We start from the raw sequence: 19,977 nt of genomic DNA, 5'->3' as shown, positions 1-19,977 counted from the left end.
TGAACACAGCTCTGTCAGTGTAAACAGCGCAGAGCTGTGTTCAGTGACAGGCGATCTAGTTGATTTTTCATTCCCTGCTAAGCAGGGCAATGAAAACCACTAGATCCACAGTGAAAGCAGCACACAGTACACACACAAACATGTTCGGTACATATTTAACCCCTTGATTGCTGTAGATGTTAATCCCTTCCTGCCCAGTGTCATTAGTACAGTGGCAGTGCATATTAGCACTGATCACTGTAATAATGGCATTGGTGATGTTGGTGGCAGTCAGTTTCCCACAGCATCAGTCAGTGTCAGATTGACTGCCACAGTGTCGCAGTCCTGTTATAAGTCGCTGATCTCCGCCATTACTAGTATGTATAAATAAATACAAATTCCAGTATATATCCCAGTTTGTAGATGCTGAAACATTCACACAAACGTATCAATATACACTTATTGGGATTTTATTTTTCACCAGACATGTAGCAGAATACACTTTGGCCAAAATATTCTTGAGAGATTTGATTTTTTTTTTTTTTTTTTTTTTTATGAGATGTTTTATAGCAGAAAGTAAAAATATATATATATATTTTTTCAAAATTTGTCATTCTTTTTTTCTTTTATATAATAAAAAATAAAAATCCCAGAGGTGATTAAATACCACCAAACGAAAGCTCTGTTTGTGTGAAAAGATATACATTTTGTTTGGGTACAGCATAGCAAAAAATGGCCTGGTTGGGGCAAGTCTTCCGGAGGTCAAGTGGTTAAAGGTACTTGATTAGATCATATTACCAACAAAACCCAACAAGTGGAATGTCAAGTCACACCAATATTTGCTGGGTGGGTAGCCAGCAAAAAGAGATGTAAGCAGTAATGGATTCTCTGAGGTGGTCTCTGCAGTACTTCAAACAAAGAAAACTACAAGGTTGTCCCAACAGCTGGTACAAAGAGGGGACTGAAGTTGTAAGCTGCTTAGTAAAAGCACCTCTCCTATGTTGACGTGCCCCTTCATGGGGGTTGAAGAAGGGAGGTACTAGGGCCTGTTAAAATAGCCTTGGGATGACTGTGTAGTAGCTCTTAAATTGCTCCATATCGTCAGGGACTGGAGTGAGGAATTGCTTAGAATGTAGTGGGTAAACAGATCGGGCCCAACTGGAAAATTACATCCAAGTCCTGGACTGGTGTAAAATGTGAAAACAAAGAGCTGGCAAAAGTTCAGTGGCTTTTTGAAAGCAAGCAGCAAAACCGCACAATAAGGCGGAGGAATCTCCCCAAATACCAGCACCTATTACAGCAGGGGAGAGAATTACTGTGCAAATAAATATACAAGAAATAAATTGATTAAAAACACATGCTGGAGGAAAAGGACTGGAAAAATGAGTAGGAGCATATTTTTGATATTTGTGGGACTTACAACGGAGAGATATTCTGTACTGTGCCTTATATGCTACATAGGAAACACTCATTCACAAATATTAAGGGGAGAGGTTTCCAGATTAAATTATTCATCAATTCTCTTTCCTCACATACAGTTTGTCTAGTATGAGTATGCGCAGACTCCTTTATGTAGATCGCATAATTTGGCAAACATAAGGAAAGATTGCTAATAAGAAAAAAATACCAATAGCTTTCCATGCCATTTCTTCAAAACACAGTGGGCATCCGAATTAACCATATTTAGGACTGAAAGTATGAATGCCAATCTAAGGTGAATGTTTAAACTCCTGTGTGCGAGCAAAAGTTTTGGCTTTTTCAAATGAACGTATCACCTGATCGCCGCCATTATTAGTATAAAAGAAAAAAAATCCCAGTATCTTTCCCACCATTTGTAGACGCTATAACTTTAACGTAAACCAATTAATTTACACGTATTGGGATTTTTTTTTTTTTTTAGCAAAGACATGTTGCCGAATACATTTTGGCCGAAATGTATGATGAAATTTGATTTTTAAATTTTTTTACTGGACATGTTGTATAGCAAAAAGTCCAAAATATTTTTTTTTCATAGCACAAAAAATAAACGCACAGGCGATCAAATACCACCAAAAGAAAGCTCAATTCATGGGGGAAAAAAAAGTAAATTTAATTTGGGTGCAGTGTTGCATGACCGCGCATTTGTCAGTTAAAGTAACGCAGGAACGTGACGCAAACCGCTTCTGTAACCGCTTCCTGACCGCCCTATAGCAGAAATACTAAAATACTACTACAGGGACACACACACACACACACACACACACACACACACACACACACACACACACACACACACACACACACACACACACACACACACACACACACACACACACACACACACACACACACACACACACACACACACACACACACACACACACACCCCTGTAGCTTCAGATTGCCTTTCAGTACACAAGTCATCACATTTAACCCCTTGACTGCCAGGAAGACGCTCATGCACAATAAACCTCCATTGCTAGTATAGTGTCTGAACGGATCAATATCTTTGATCAGCACTATACCAGCGTTCACATTAGTATGTAGCGTCCCCAAAAACGCAGCGTTAGAGGGATCAGCCCCGGGCACCTGCCAGCACCTGCGTTTAGCCCCTACGCTTACCCCCCCCTTCTCCCCCAGAAAGTGCAGTGTCAGTAGGTCCCTGTCACTTGATACATTGCTCACAAAATTGCAGTGTTTGCAGAATCAGGCCTGATCTCTGTTAGCACTTGCCGGTAAATTTTGATGACTCTTGTATGCAGCAGAGTGCCAGTACTAGTGCCGCTCTACCTTTTGGTGAACTGGCGAGCACCAGCTGTCTAGTACATCCTGGTCTTTCAGATATCTCTTAGATTGTAAGCTCCCAGAATCAGGGCCCTCCTAACCCTCTTGTATTGAACTGTAGTTGCTGCATTGTCTCCTGTTATACTGTAAAGCGCTGAGCAAACTGTTGGCGCCATATAAATCCTGTATAATAATACCAGCACTGCAGTATGACTTGGTGATGTGGCGAGTCCCATAAGTCCAGTATAAGCCGGTGCAGTGGCGAGCACAAGTATTGTCCCTCAGCCACCAAGAATTCGCACACAGGCCTGTAGAGCTCCTGGTATCCTTCCGGATGTGCTTGCAAATCCCGATTGACAGCCCACAAATTCTGCAGCACCCGTACTTTCCCCATTCACTGCCCAACCCGGAATTCAGGTGGAAATAGCAAATTTAACTACTCCCCTTGATTTTTGGAGCTGTTTTTCACGGAATATCTGTATGCATTGATTGTGGATCAAAGCAATTTTATATGCACAATTTATCGCCGCCAACCCAAATTCAAACCTTGCCAGACGAGTTGCATGGAAACTCATTACGGTTTCCGAATTTACCTTTTTCTTTTGGGGCTAACCGTCAACATGGGCATTACTAAAAGAAATGAATTGCGGTTGTATTGGTCCGCAGACCCGATTCATCATATGCCCGTGTTCTCTGCTGCCATGGCCAGGCATAGATATGAGAGTATAATGTGTTTTATGCATTTCAACGACAATACACTCTGTCATCCTCGGGGTGACCCTGAATTTGACCGGCTCCACAAAATTCAGTCCCTCGCAAATCACCTTAACCAAAAATTTGCAGATGTTATACTCCCCAGCAAAAAATCTGTGTTGCTGAGTCCCTCATTAATTTTTCTGGCCGCCTTGCATTCAAACAATTTTTCCCCAGCAAGCGTGCCAGATATGGGGTCAAGATGTAGAAGACCTGTGAGAGGACAACAGGCTATACATAAAAGTTTTGGATTTACGAGGGAAAAGATAGTCATGTGGAGCCCCCCGGATGCCCAGACTACATGGGGAGCAGTGACAAGATAGTTTGGGACTTGGTGTCATCCTTTTTCCATATGAGGTACAAGTTATACGTGGACAATTTTTATTCAAGCATGCCACTATTTGCCACATGTGCAAGTTCCAAGATTGTACAAATGTCTAAAGTGTGACCTAATGTGTGCCCACCATTAGAAGTGGGTGGATGCAGGTAGGAATATTCTAATGGTGGGCATACCACACATTTTCTGGCAGAGATTCCCTCTCCTTTCATTCAGTCCACAGGCTGCATACAAAAAAAAAAAAAGAACATAGTGTATATATACCCAACAAGGACCAGCGACATACTGGTACATCACTGGACTTTGGTTATACCAGGATGATGCCTACAGCTACAGGCATCATCCTGGTATCGTTTTTTTCAGCCAGCGATCAACTTTCATGTAGAAGCAATCCTAGTGGCTGCAGGATTGCTTTTACAAGCAGCAGAAGATGATGCCCCCCTCCGCCTTCCACGGCCTTCTCGGGCAGTCCCGTGCCATCGGGGGAACCTGAGAATGCAGGCGGTGTTTCTGCCAGCTGACCTTTCTGCCAGCTGACCACCATGGAGCTGATTGGAGACCAGAATGGTGCCAATCATCTCTATAGTCTAAGAAATCAGAAGCTACGAGCATTTTATCACTTCAGTTTCGCAGGATATAAACAGCGCCATTTGTAAATTGGGAAAGCATCTGATCACACCGATTTTGGTTTGATTAGATAATGTAAGGACAGAGGAGATATCCAGAGTCTGATAGACCCCAGATTTCTCAAAAAAGAATATATGACAATGCCCATTGAAGTTATAGGGGATATTTGCATTCCCTGTGATAGCATTAAAAGTGATCAAAAAAAAAAAAAAGTACAGTGTAAAAATAATAAATTCAAAATAACTTAAAAAAAAAAAAACTCGCCCCTCCCATGCGCGCACACCTGTGTGTGCGAGCGTTGACCCTGTGCCGATATGTAAACAGCGGTTGCACCATGCATGTGAGGTATCGCCGTGAATTCAGATCAAGGGCAGTAATTCTAACACTAGACCTCCTCTGTAAATCTAAAATGGTAGCTTTTAAAGGCTTACCTATGGATATTAAAAATGTACGCAGTTTGTCGCCATTGCATGGGGCATGCGCAGTTTTAAAGCATGTCATGTTTGGTATCTATTTACTCGGCTTACCATCATCTTTTATATCCTACCAAATAATTGGCCAATATATTGTGTTTTTGTGCATTAAAAGTAAAAAAAAGTGTGTGTGTTTTTTTTTTTTAATTTGTTTTAAAAAATCGCTGCGTAAGTACTATGTGCCATAAAAAATTGTAGTACCCACCATTTTATTCACTAGGGTGTCTTCTTTAAAAAAAAAAAAAAAAAAATGTTTGGGGGTTTAAATTAATTTCCTAGCAAAAAATACTGATTTTTTTCATGTGAACAAAAAGTGTCAGAAAAGGCTTGATCTTCAGGTGGTTAGAAGAGTGAGTGATGTGCGGCATAAACTTCTAATACTGGGCATAAAACTCCCCCACCCCCCAAACTATCCCTTTTTGGAACGTAGACACCCCAAACTATTTGCTGAGAGGCATGTTGAATCAATATAAGAATTTTATTTTTTTTACCACAAGTTTTTAGAAAATGACAATTTTTTTTTTTTGCACAAAATTGTCACTTAAATGATTTATTGCTCACACATGCCATGGGTATATGTGGAATTACTCCTCAAAATACATTCTGCTACTTCTCCTGAGTATGGGGGTACCACACGTGAGAAATGTTTTGGCAGTCTAGCCAAGTACAGGACCCCAAAATCCAATAAGCACCTTCAGGCTTTTAAAGGGCTTTATTTCCTCATTACACTTCCAGACTACCTGTCACAGTTTCGGAGGCCCTGAAATGTCAGGATAGCACCTAACCCCCCCCCCCCCAAATAACCACTTTTTGGAAAGTAGACACCCCAAGGAATTTGAGAAGCATGGTAAGTATTTTGCAGATCTCATTTGTTGCCACAAGTTTTTGGAAAATGAAGAAAAAAAACCAAAAACCTTTTTTCTATTCTTTTTTTGTTTTTATGTTTCTGCAAAATGCTCACCGTGCCTCTTCTTTTTTTTAAATTCCTTGGGGTGTCTACTTTCCAAAAAAGGGTCATTTGGGGGGGGGGGGGTTGGTGCTATCCTGGCATGTCAGGGCCATCGAAACTGTGATCGGTATTGAGGAAGTGAAATGAGGAAGTTGCGCACCTTCATGCTTTCAAAGTGGTCATTGAATTTCAGGCTCCTGTATGTGGCTAGGCTCCCAAAAAGTCTCACACATGTGGTATCCCCATACTCTGTAGAAGTAGCAGAATCTATGTTGGGGTATATTTCCACATATACCCATGGCTTGTGCGAGAAATAAATCATTTAAATGACAACTTTGTGTAAACGAAAAAAAATGTTTTTGTCATTTTCCAGAAACTTGTGGAAAAAAAATAAATCTTCCATGGACTCAATATGCCTCTCAGCAGATAGCTTAGGGTGTCTACTTTCCAAAAAGGGGTTATTTGAGGGTGTTTGTACTATCCTGGTATTTTAGCACCTCAAGAAATGTGATGAGCAGTCAAAGTAAAAGCTGTGTAAATTCCATTATCTATACCATAGTTTGTAGACGCTATAACTTTCACACAAAGCAATAAATATATACTTTCTGGGATTTTTTTTTTAACCAAAAACATTAGCAGAATACATTTTGGGCTAAATTTATGACAAAATTTTAGTTTTTTTGGATATTTTTTATGACCGAAATGAGAAAATACTGTGTTTTTTTTCTTGAAAAATTTTTTTGTTTATAGCGCCAAAAATAAGTGCACAGGTGATCAAATACCACCAAAAGAAAGCTCTATTTGTGTGAAAACAAGGACATAAATCTCATTTATGTACCGTATTGCATGATCGCGCAATTGCCTGTTAAACTAGCGCAGTGCTGTATAGCAAACAAAATGGCGTAAATTGCAGTATCTATACCATAGTTTGTAGACGCTATAACTTTCACACAAAGCAATCAATATACACTTATTGGGATTTTTTTTTTACCAAAAACATGTAGCAGAATACATTTTGGCCTAAATTTATAACTAACTTTGAGTTTACTATATATTTTTTATAGCTGAAAGTAAAAAATAGTTTCTTAAAACTTTTCGGTCTTTTTTTGTTTATAGCTTGAAAAATAAAAAGCGCACAGATGATCAAATACCACCGAAAGCTCTATTTGTGTGAAAAAAGGACATTATTATATTATTATTATACAGTATTTATAAAGCGCCAATAGTTCGCTCAGTGCTGTACATTACAAAGGCGGACAGAACATGTGACAAAACAATACCAATACAATGCAAAACATGAGGGGATTGAGGCCCCTACTCTTTCACATAAATTTTGTTTGGGTGCAGCATTGCATGACCGCGCAATTATCAGTTGAAATAGTGCAGCGCCGAGTAGCAAAAAGAGGCCTGGTCAGGAAGGGGGGTAAATCCTCAGGAGGGCAAGGGGTTAAGGAATGTCTGGGGCTTTTAAAAACAAAAGGGGCTTTATGGTGACTTAAACATTTTAATATTTTTAACATTGCACTTTTTATCTCCTCCTCCCCTCCCTACCTGTCTCCAGCACCACACTTGGGGACTAGCAGGGAGGAGAGAGACCTTGCAGTGTAATGAGCACCAACTGGGTGCTCATCAGGAAAAGAGAGTGTCGGGCTTATCCTTTATCCCTTTCACTGCTAGAGCTGTGTTTGCGTTTTTTGCACAAGTTTGAAAAAAAAAAAAAAATCATTTTAGGCCTTAAGATTACACAAAATCTCCAAACATTATATATTTTCTGAAATCAGAGACCCTAGAGAATAAAGTAGTGGTAGTTCCAATTTTTTATGTCACAAGATATTATCACAAATACACTTAAGTTAATTTTAGGGCACAAAAGGCAATGAATCCAATTTTTTTTTGTGAAATAAAAAGATTAGGGTGCATCGAGTAAATAGATATCCTACATGTCAAACCTTAAATTTGCGTGCGCTGGTGAAATGGCAGCAAACTTTAGTACCCTATATTTTCTATAAGTGACGCACTTAAAGCTCCTTTTAGGCTATCAGTTTAGTGTTATGAAGGAGATCTGGTGCTAGAATTATTGCTCTAATTCTGGAATGCTGTGTAACGTGTATCATAATTGTCATTTTCATGCATAAGTGCCCCAGCGTGTACTTGTGTACATATGTGGGGGCCTAAAAAAATATTTTGGGTGGGGGGTTATGTGCTTGGGTGTAACTTTTTAATTGTTTTAAAAATACAAAAAATGTTTTACTTAACTTTTTTTTGTTTTTCAACACATAGGGGACAAAAGTCCCCTATGTGATGATTTTCTGGTAACAGGTTCTTTTTATTGAGACATCCAGGGTCTAAAAGACCCTGACAGTGTCCCCTTGTACTACACTGGATGTAGTGCAGTTCACATCGCACTGCATTACATTTTTTCTCTGCCTCGATGGATGGAAAATCTGTCAACAGGGACCCGGAAGTGATGTCACATCACTTCTGGGTCAAGACAAGAAGGGGAGCGAAACTGATGTGTCCACTCTCTTCCCCTATATCCGCCGGCACCCAGTGAACTGGTCCCGGGCCCAGCAGATGGGTAAGCAGAGCCTGGGAGACATAGCGGGCAGGGGGATGGAGGCTGGCACCATAGTGGGCTCTGTGGAAGCAATCGGACGGCAGCGCAGCCACCTGAAAGCTTCCACCTGACAGATGAGCCCTGCTGCTTGCCCTCAGCAGGGCTAAAGGTTTAAAAAAAAATGACCTGCTCAGTGACTGGAACTACATGTCCTAGGCGCTTATAAATTGAACATCCCCGTGTTGTAAATGTCATTGTGCTGCCAATTTATAGACATTCCATAGTAAATCATATAAAACCTCTTTAGAGGTGTAAAGGTGCCAGAAGCAAGATATACCTGTATTAAAATCCCAATAGCTTCTAGAGAGCAGGGCCCTTGAACCCCTCGTGTATTGTCTCATGGTCTGTCCCCCACTATAATGTACAGCGCTGAGCAAACCTTTTTGGCGCTATATAAATACTGTATAATATACAGTGGATATAAAAAATCTACACATCCTTGTTAAAATGTCAGGTTTTTATGATGTAAAAAAAAAGACAAAGATAAATCCTTTCAGAACTTTTCCATTTTTTTTAATGTAACCTATAAACTGTACAACTCAGTTGAACAAACTGAAATCTTTTAGGTGCAGATAAGTAGAAAAAACTAAAAAATGGTTGCATAAGTGTGCACACCCTTTAAACTAATACTTTGTTGAAGCACCTTTTTGTGAGGGCATATCCTGTGCACAGCCCTCTTCAGATCACCCACTGATGTTCGATTGGATTCAGATCTGGCCTCTGGCATGGCCATTCCAAAACCTTCATCTTCTGCTGGTGAAGCCATTCTTTTGTTGATTTGGATGTAGGCTTTTGGTCATTGTCATGCTGAAAGATTAATTTCCTTTTCCTGTTCAGCTTTCTAGCAAAAGCCTGAAGGTTTTGTGCCAAAATTGACTGGTATTTGGAACTGTTCATAATTCCCTCTACCTTGACTAAGGCCCCAGTTTCAGTTGAAGAAAAACAGCCCAAAGCATGATGCTGCCACCACCATGCTTCACTGTGGGTATGGTGTTCTTTTGGTGATGTGCAGTGTTGTTTTTGCTCCAAACATATCTTTTGGCATTATAGCCAAAAAGTTCAACCTTGGTTTCATCAGACCATAACAAATTTCTCACATGCGTTTGGTAGACTTCATTTGTGTTTTTTGCTAAATTTAGCAGGGCTTGGATGCTTTTCTTCATAAGAAAAGATTTCGGTCTTGCCACTCTACCCCATAGCCCAGACATATGAAGAATACAGGAGATTGTTGTCACATGTACCACACAGCCAGTACTTGCCAGATATTCCTGCAGTTCCTTTAATGTTGCTGTAGGCCTCTTGGCAGCCTCCCAGACCTGTTTTCTTGTCTTTTCACCAATTATGGAGAGACGTCCAGTTATTGGTAATGTGTCTGTTGCGCCATATTTACGTCACTTGATGATGACTGTCTCCACTGTGTTCCATGATATATCTAATGCCTTGGAAATTCTTTTGTAGCCTTCTCATGACTGATACCTTTTAACAATGTTAACACAAAAAATTCTGAATGAACCCTCTGCACACTGCTATACATCCTTTCTAGTAAACATTGTAATAAATAAAATGGGGATTTTTAGTTCACATATATTGTAATATATGTTTAAGCTGGCCAACTACGTCAAAGTAATCCCTTTCTGGCCAGTCCCTACTGTGCTCTTCAAAATGCGAATTTTTCCAGTGGACACAGTGCCAGCATGGGGCAAACAGACCCAAACTGCCAGTAGGTTCATGTCTGGTCACCGACCTGCAATGCCACAGACCATATGTTAACACCGTTAAACATCTAACACGTTTCCGGGTAATTGCCTCCCCCTTAATGGCCTTAACAGTGAGTTTAACATTTATGCTGTTATTGACCCATACAGTATTATTTATTTGATAAACAGAGGCTAAAAACCTGGTTTGGACTTAACCACCTTAGCATGTCCCTGGAAGGGACAGGTAAAAATCCAAATGTGTTTCTGGTACAACTTTGGATGCTTCTAACTTGCTAGATGTCTTGTCCAGCTTTGAGCGGGGCGATATATGCTTGCTAGATGGTTCTCATTGAACTTTAGCTGGTTGTGCCGAAACACCGGCCACAGTGGTCTAGAGGAGGATGGCTAGATATGTCTATTAAAGACAGCCATACTGAACCTGGTACTCCACTTACCGTATTTTTCGCCGTATAAGACGCACTTTTTCTTCCCCAAAACTGGGGGGGAAATGTCAGTGCGTCTTATAAGGCGAATATGGAGCGGCCGGTCCGGTATTTCCACCGCGGCCGTGTCAGAATACCGGGCCGGCCGCTCAGCTCTGCAGCGGGACCTTACCTGTTCCTCAATCCAGCGGCGTGCTGTCTTCCCGGCTTCTGTAATGTGGGCACTGGGCATGACAGCCGGGTGCCCAGTGCGCATGCGCGAGAAGCGGTGCGCTTTGTGAATGGTAAGGCGGTACCTGGGACACATGACAGATCCCAGAAGCCGCCGGACCAATCACAAGGCGCAAGTGCTTCTCGCTCATGCGCACTGGGCACCCGGCTGTCATGCCGAGCGCCATTACAGAAGCCGGGAAGACAGCGTGCGGCTGGATCGAGGAACAGGTAAGATCGGGTACCTGTCAAATTCAGGTACCCGCTCCCCACAGGTCAGCAGTCATCTGTACTGTCCGCAGTCTCTGGTCATCCCTGTGCTGTCCGCAGTCTCTGGTCATCCCTGTGCTGTCCGCAGTCTCTGGTCATCTCCTGTACTGTGTCTGCAGTCCATTAGTTCAGAATTTTTTTTTTCCTGTTTTCTGCCTCTAAAACCTAGGTGCGTCTTATGGGCAGGTGCGTCTTATATGGCGAAAAGTACGGTAACTGATGCATATTACAAAAAGCTTTATTCAGTGCAATTATAATAAAATCAGAAACAATGTACTAAGATCACCAAGCTATGATGCAGCTGGTCTGATCTGGTAAAACCGGTCTGGCGTGAACCTTCCACAATGTTTGCCTTACTCTGGGACCTTCCAACCATCCAGTCATAGAGAACTATAAATTGACAAGATGGTATTTAGCATAAAGAGCTATAACTGGCAGAAGGACATAGTGACTATTTATCTCTTCTTCCAACAGATATGGGTTCCCCCGATTCCCCCTTATATTGTAGCTCCAACTGGTTGTGCCTGAAACACAACATCTGGCACATTGGTCTAGAGGAGGATGGCTAAATATGTCTATTAAAGACAGCCATACTGAACATCCCTCGCACTCCAGTAAATCTTAATATTTCACTCCATAGAGCATAGGAGGTTTTAGGATTTAGGAGGGTGGTGCCTGAAACACAATACTAGGCACAGTGGTCTAGAGGATGGATAAATAGGCTACCAGAATAAACCAGACACTGATGAGTGCCACCACCTTGATACTGGTATATTAAGGGCAGCCACCACTAAACCTCCCTTGCACACCAGTGAGCCGATGGGGGCTTTAGGATGAGGAAACTCCGTATGTATAGACCGTTATATATCTAAGAGAAAGTCGCCATAGGTAGCCTGAAAGTGATTATAATAGAATAAAATGTTACTCCATATAACTTATTCCCAATGTATAGGTCCCACAGAGAGTCAGGACATTGTAGAAGGGTCATGTCTGACCAGTTTCGCGAAGTGAGACCGGCTGCTTTAGAGGTTGGTGGTGATGGTCATTTTAGTAGTATGGTCTTCTTCTGATTATAATTGTATTGAATAAAGCTTTTTGTAATATGCATCTGTTGAGTAAGAGTACCTGATTGTAGAGGTTAGCACACCTCTTGTCACGATGGGGACTGCTAAAGATGAGGAAAGGGACTTCTCTGTGTGATATCATTGCACAGAGTAGGTAAGCATAAAAGATGTACATGTTGGATATTGTAGGTCTTGATAACATGATGGTATTGCAGGTCAATTGCATTCCTGGTCGATGGTATTGCAGGAAGGTGGCATGACTGGTTCCAAAATGTAATGTACTCCATCTACAAGAGAACAAATGAGACAAGTTAGACGTAAAAACAATAGCAGTCCTACAGAAAATAAGAGAATATAATTTTTATTATCCTCCCCATTTAATTAGAAATATGTTTGTATGCCCAGTATGTAACATGTATGGGGCACCTATTCAACTATTTTATCGTCAGCAGAATTTAAATGCAGCACGGGGCTTAAAGCCTAACATCAGGCCTCCCCCCACCCCCCCGGGTGTAACCCCCTCCCCTCCTGGCTCCCCAAAAGCTGTTGGTATTTTTTTTATATACATTTTAGGAAATCTTCTGGTGTGACATGCAGGCTTTTCTCCCAATCTTCTCCAGCAGTGGGCAGAACAAAATACACTATACCTGGCTTCTCTTAGGCTTGCTCAGGAGTAAATGGTGAGTATTGGAAATGTGCAGAGCACACACAGGGGATCTATCCATTTTATAAGCGGTTTTATTATAATTAAAATGTGAGTGGAATGTCATTGGATGCAATAATAAAGTGTTAAAAAGGATAAGGCACTATGTTCTTTTTCTTTTATTGCACCATTAATATGGAGAATTAAAGAGTGGAGGGAAAGGAAGTATAAAACCCCTGGAAGACAGAGGGAGAAATCCATCCATCCTGATCAAATACAGGGATCAGCAAGCCTAAGAGACCCCAGGTGGGAAAATTTAATTACTACAACTGGCAACTCCTCATTCCTGGAAGTAAAACTACCATTGGAAAACACCTCGTCTGTCCACTTAAGGACAAAAAGCTGTTTTAGCCTAATTTAGTTAGGCTACAATTAAGGTGAGCGCATAAGAAAATCATATCCAGTTTTTCAGAATATTATCACGGAATGGACACAGTATTGGATTTTATGTTAATTATTGGACATTTTTTGGATTATAGTTCTAAAATTTTTTTTCTATATATTTTATAAAGTATAAATATATCACATTCAATTGCTGATATTTATAATGTTTGTTTATTCCATCGTATATATTTTGTGTTTTTTTTTGGATCATATAGTATATGGATCTATTGAGCACATATTGCACTTTATAAACACAATCTATTCAGTGGAGCGCGGCACACAATTATTATTTTTTATAGATCTGGGTTTAATGTACAATGCACATTGGAGCGTACAGGTAGGAAGCAATTTGCAGATTGGTACTAAAATGGTTCAATTTTAAATGTGGCAAGTATAGCTGTAAAGTAGACATGCTTAGAAAACCCTTTCTTTTCTGCTCTGTGTAGAATGAAGCAGGTTTGGATTCCACATTGGGTCCTCTCAGCTTGGTAAAACTTGAGTGCTTTTCAGTTGAACTTTTTGTGTCGCCAGCAGAAGAGCCTTTCCATATATATGTAGAGGGACAGAGCACTTAAAGTCCGTATCCCAACAGTGAATTCTCAATAGATATATATAGAGGACTTATTTGATGACACCAAAGGCTCAAGTAAAAAGCTTTCAGCAAGTGTTAGGGCTAGCTCCCATGAGCTGTACCCTCTGAAGATCGATCCACGGTGGATCACTTTTCTGATGACATTTGACAGGAGGAGAAGAGGCATTTTGTTAATTCCCCACCACCTGTTGTAGCCTCTAAAAACCTGCACAACCAGCATGTGTACAGCCGCTGCCTGCGCAGCTTGGGGCGGGCAGTAAAAACGCGGCTCAGCTGTTTGTTTTGACTGACCCCAGCCACAGGTGTAAACATAGCCTTACAGCTGTGCCAGTGAAGGGGGAAGATCTCCCCACCTGGAACCCATAAATACCACTCAGGTGAACAGATCCTGTCCTGCTATAAAAGGAATGTGTTTCCGATAATGGTTTGCTATAAGATGCATTTGTTAATCACAGAGGGAAATATACAAATTGCATAGCGAACCATAAAAATAATTGTACAAAAGTGTCAACATTGCACTATGCTATTATAACGATGACATATTCCATTTCAGCATTTGGCTATGTAATATGTCATGCAGGGACCAATCCATCAGATAAATGAATGGAGTTTTCTGTAGTAATAGTAAAACTTGTTTTAATCCATTGGAATATGAATCATGTAATAAGGGGCTTAGGACCGAGGACTAAGAACTGTGTCTGGACTACTTACTTGGAAACTCTTCAGCGTGTTTCCTTTTAAGTCGCTCCACCTCCTCATAATAGGGATTTTGCTGCTTCAATGTCAGGTTTTTCCATTCTTCTCGAAGCCTAGCACTTATGGTGGAAAATGGGGTGCCAGGATAGGCTTGACTCAAGATTGGACGGTGAATGCGAGATCAGATCATGAAGCATTCATTGGCCGCTTCATACGTCCCTTCTTGTTCTTGGAGAACACCACATCTGATAACCCTAGAAAAAAGAACGGAGTTATACCTGGGGCAATCACAATTTTCAGACTGTGTAATAAAGGTATAATACCTAAAGGCATCTAAAGCTAAAAATAAAAATGTATATTTTGCCGTTTTTTAGTATGTGACTAGAGTCAGCTGTGGTGCCTGTGGTTGTGTTTGGATGGGGAAGCGGTATTCTAACGGAAGTACCCAAAAGCAGACTGGGTCTGTGATGGATATAGTAAAATGCCTATTTTTTTTTTTTTTTCTATACATATCTACTTTTCATATTTTTATACTTATACATTTACATACAAAGCATTTAGAAATATAAGTTTCTATGTTTCGTGCCAAAATCCTTGTTCAAAAATGGCTGCTCAGCAACCCCTCCCATCGAGTGAAAGCTTAACAACAAAGACAATACCTCCTTCCAGACAACACCTAGAAGAAGATCACGCCTATATTCTGAAGGAAGATTGTTTTAGTGTGAATATGACCAATCAAAGACTAACATAGTTCAATAATGCTAATGCTGCGCTCACATGACCCTTGCATCATCTTGCATATATAAACTCACTTCCTCATTCCAATAAAGCAGAAGGTTTACAGAACTGAACGTGTGTGTGTCAGTGTGAATTGTTCAGATGCGCGCATCCCAGTGCCAGATGATTAATTAGGACAGGGGCAGATAATCTTCAGACACTTAGTCCTGACCAAAACAGGTCGGTTCCGTTACACCATGCATGTGAGGTATCGCCCTGAACTTCAGATCAAGGGCAGTAATTCTAACACTTGACCTCCTCTGTAAATTTAAAATGGTAGCTTGTAAAGGCTTTTAAAACATTGCCTAGGGATCTTAAAAACTTAAGCAGTTTGTCGCCATTGCACAGGGCATGCGCAATTTTAAAGCATGTCATGTTTTGTATCTATTTACTTGGCATACCATCATCTTTTCTATTTTACCAAATAATTGGCCAATATTGTGTTTTTGTGCATTAAAAGTAAAAAATTCGTTTTTTTAAAAAAAAATCGCTTTTGAAAAATCGCTGCACGAGTACATGTGACTTAAGAAATTGCAGCACCTACCATTTTATTCACTAGGGTGTTTGCTTTAAAAAAAAAATATGTTTCGGGTTTAAATTAATTTCCTAGCAACAAAATACTGCTTTTTTTTCATGGGAACAAAAAGTGTCAGAAAAGGCTTGATCTTCAGGTGGTTTGAAGAGTGAGTGATGTGTGGCATAGACTTCTAATGCTCCCGCGTATGGGGGTACCACATGTGAGAGACGTTTTGGTAGTCTAACCAAGTACAGGACCCCAAAATCCAATAAGCACCTTCAGGCTTTTAAAGGGCTTTATTTCCTCTTTACACTTCCTGACTACCTATCACAGTTTCGAAGGCCCTGAAATGCCAGGATAGCACCTAACCCCCCCAAATGACCACTTTTTGGAAAGTAGACACCCCAAGGAATTTGATAAGAAGCATGGTGAGTATTTTGCAGATCATGTTTGTTGCCACAAGTCTTTGGAAAATGAAGAATAAAACAAAAACATTTTTCTTTTTTTATGTTTCATTCTTCATTTTCCAAAAACTTGTGGCAACAAACGAGATCTACAAAATATTCACCATGCTTATAAAATTCCTTGGGCTGTCTACTTTCCAAAAAAGTGGTCATTTGGGGGGGGGGGGTTTGGGGCTATCCTGGCATTTCAGGGCCTTTGAAACTGTGATAGGTAGTGAGAAAGTGAAATGAGGAAGTTACACACCTTCAAGCTTTCAAAGTGGTCATTGGATTTCAGGCTCCTGTATGTTGCTAGGCTCCCAAAAAGTCTCACACATGTGGCATTCCCATACTAGTAGAAAAATGTATTTTGGGGTGTAATTCCACACATACCTATGGCTTGTGCGAGAAATATATAATTTAAATGACAATTCTGTGTAAAAAGAAAAAGTGTCATTTTCCAGAAACTTGTGGAAAAAAATAAATCTTCCATGGACTCAATATGCCTCTCAGCAGATAGCTTAGGGTGTCTACTTTCCGAAAAGGGGTCATTTGGGGGTGTTTGTACTGTCATGGTATTTTAGCACCTCAAGAAATGTGATGAGCAGTCAAAGTAAAAACTGTGTAAATTCCATTATCTATACCATAGATTGTAGATGCTATAACTTTTCATACAAAGCAATAAATATACACTTATTGGAATTTTTTTAACCTAAAACATGGAGAATACATTTTGGCCTAAGTTTATTACAGAATTTTAGTTTGTTTTTATATATATATATATATATATATATTTTATCACAGAAATTAGAAAATATCGTTTTAAAAAAAAAAAAAAAAAAAAAATTCTCAACTTTTATTGTTTAAAGCGGCAAAAATAAAAGCACAGGCAATCAAATACCACCAAAAGAAAGCTCTATTTGTGTGAAAAAAAAGAAGATGCATTTCATCTCCGCTCCTCACAAGACCTCCTACTCTCTAGCTCCCTTGTCTCCACCTCCCATGCTCAGCTCGAGGACTTCCCCCATCCTCTGGAACGCCCTACCCCAACCCATCAGACTATCGCCTACTCTGCTCACCTTCAGGCGCACTCTGAAAACCTATCTTTTCATGGAAGCCTACACAGCCCTCAGCTAATACCAAAATCATCTACTCTTCCAACCACTACATCCCCCACAGTTACAACCTCTTTTACCACTATCCCCTCCCTCCTAGATTGTAAGCTCCAAGGAGCAGGGCCCTCAAACCCCTCTTGTATTGAACTGAATTGTATTGTTACTGTACTGTCTCGTGTACTGCCTCCCACCATAATGTAAAGCGCTGAGCAAACTGTTGGCGCTATATAAATCCTGTATAATAATAATAATAATTTATGTACTGTATTGCATGACTGCGCAATTGTCCGTTAAACTAGTGCAGCGCTGTATAGCAAAAAATGGCGTAAATTGCAGTATCTATACCATTGTTTGTAGATGCTATAACTTTCACACAAAGCAATCAATATACACTTATTGGGATTTTTTTTTTACCAAAAACATGAATACATTTTGGCCTAAATTTATAACTTTGCGTTTACTATATATTTTTTATAGCTAAAAGTAAAAAAAATCGTTTTTCTTCAAACCTTTTGATCTTTCTTTGTTCTAACGCGAATAATAAAAAGCACAAAGGTGATAAAATACCACCGAAAGAAAGCTCTATTTGTGTGAAAAAAAGGACGTAAATTCCGTTTGGGTACAGATTTGCATGACCGCGCAATTATCAGTTGAATTAGTGCAACACCAAGTAGCAAAAAGAGGCCTGGTCATTAAGGGGGGTAGATCCTCTAGAGCAGGGGTGGGCAACTGTGGCCCTCCAGCTGTTGTAGAACTACAAGTCCCATGAGGCATTGCAAAACTGAGTTACAAGCTTGACTTCTAAAGGCAGAGGCATAATGGGACGTGTAATTCAACAGCTAGAGGGCCACAGTTGCCCACCCCTACTCTAGAGGGCAAGTGGTTAAATAATACCATAGTGGATCACCACTCCACCACCTTTACAAATGTAAGCTACAAGTGTAAGGATTTAATGAAGATATTACACAAAGCCGGTGTAGCGGCAAGGTCTGTCTCCCATGAAGATCTGTCCCCCTTGAAGCAACTGCGCATGTCACGGTTTCAGGCACGATCAATCAATTACAGAACTACTGCATCCGACCATGTACCTTTGTTGAAGTATGTGGGAGAGTTGGCGGCTATTGATCCACGGGATCAGCTTCAGTGGTGCATGTAAGTGTCATCAGCGGGGCAGCCTAAAAGAGGGTAAATGTGGCAGCTCTGTGCTACAGATGGTGATCGGCGATTGCCTTCTTATGCCTAATACCGTGACATGCGCAGTTGCATCAGGGGAATACATCTACATGGGGAGACTGATCTTGTCGCTACACCAGCACTTCGATTTATCATGAAATGCTGATCCGTGAGGTAGTCACCAGGGCTGCCCGCTTAGGTGCCTGATAACTCTATTAGAACCACTGCGGGTCCACAAATGGTCAAATAGGACACTAAATCCAGTGGGAACTGTTTGAAACCCTGCTGTGGGCGCTATTGCTACTTGTGTTGGTATTAGGGAGATTTCCCATCACTTCCTGTCAGGATCTAATAACGGGCCACGATGCTAAATCAATTGATTGGAACACCTATCATGTTAAACATTCAAATATGCATGTTCCCTCAAGTGATTTCCATAACCTCTTCCTGTCCACCTGCTGTTTATAAATGGCAGGGCGGTGGCAGTCCAGGGGTGGGTTGCCGTTCCTAAACGGCACCTGCCTTTTCTAGCTGTGCGTGCTCCCTGGGAGCGCACACCACCGTGATCCGGTGCCCGCTGTGTCCTCCGGACACAGTGAAACACCGATCGTCGGACGGGACCTCTGTACGAGGTCCCGATCATGTGATCACTGATTGACCAATCAGTGATCACATGCAAAGTAGTAAGCAAGATGTCACTTGTGACATCATTGCTTACTACGTGTGAAATCTGTGAATGATCACAGAGGTCACATGGTACAAGGCTATTCACAACAGCCTTGTACCATGTGACAAGCTGTGACCAATCACAGCTCACTCAGTATTTCTCAATGACTGCAAGAATGCAGACAGAGAGAAAGAGAAATTATTGCTTTTACATCCTATATGGGTGTAAAAGCAATCAGTGTAAAAAAAAAAAAAAAAAATCTTCATCACCCCCCACAAGTAGTACAGTGTCACCATGGTAATACTGTACTGCTAGGGTGACAGTATGTAAAATAAAAAATAATAATATAAAAAATAAAATAAAAATGTTTAAAAATTATAATTTTTGGTTATAAACTAATTTGGATTTTTTTTTTTACTAAAAAAATAACGGAATAATTTTGGCCAAGATTTAGGATGAAATATTATTTATTTGCAAAATTTTATTAAAAAAAACACTTTTTTTCAAAATTTTTAGACTTTTTCATTTACATAGTAAAAAAAATAAAAATCCCAGCGGTGAATAAATACCACCAAAATAAAGCTTTATCTGTCTCAAAAAAATGGTAAAAAATTCATATGTGTACAGTATTGCATGACCGCGCAATTGTCATTCAAAGTGTGATAGCGCTGAAAGCTGAAAATTGCCCTGGTCAGGAAGTGGGTAAAAGTGTCCGGACTGGAAGTGGT

Source organism: Staurois parvus, unplaced genomic scaffold, assembly GCF_062004578.1.
Source record: "Staurois parvus isolate SC_StPar_1 unplaced genomic scaffold, SC_StPar_1.0 ptg000619l, whole genome shotgun sequence".
NCBI lineage: Eukaryota > Metazoa > Chordata > Amphibia > Anura > Ranidae > Staurois > Staurois parvus.
Note: the sequence above shows the minus strand (reverse complement) of the source record.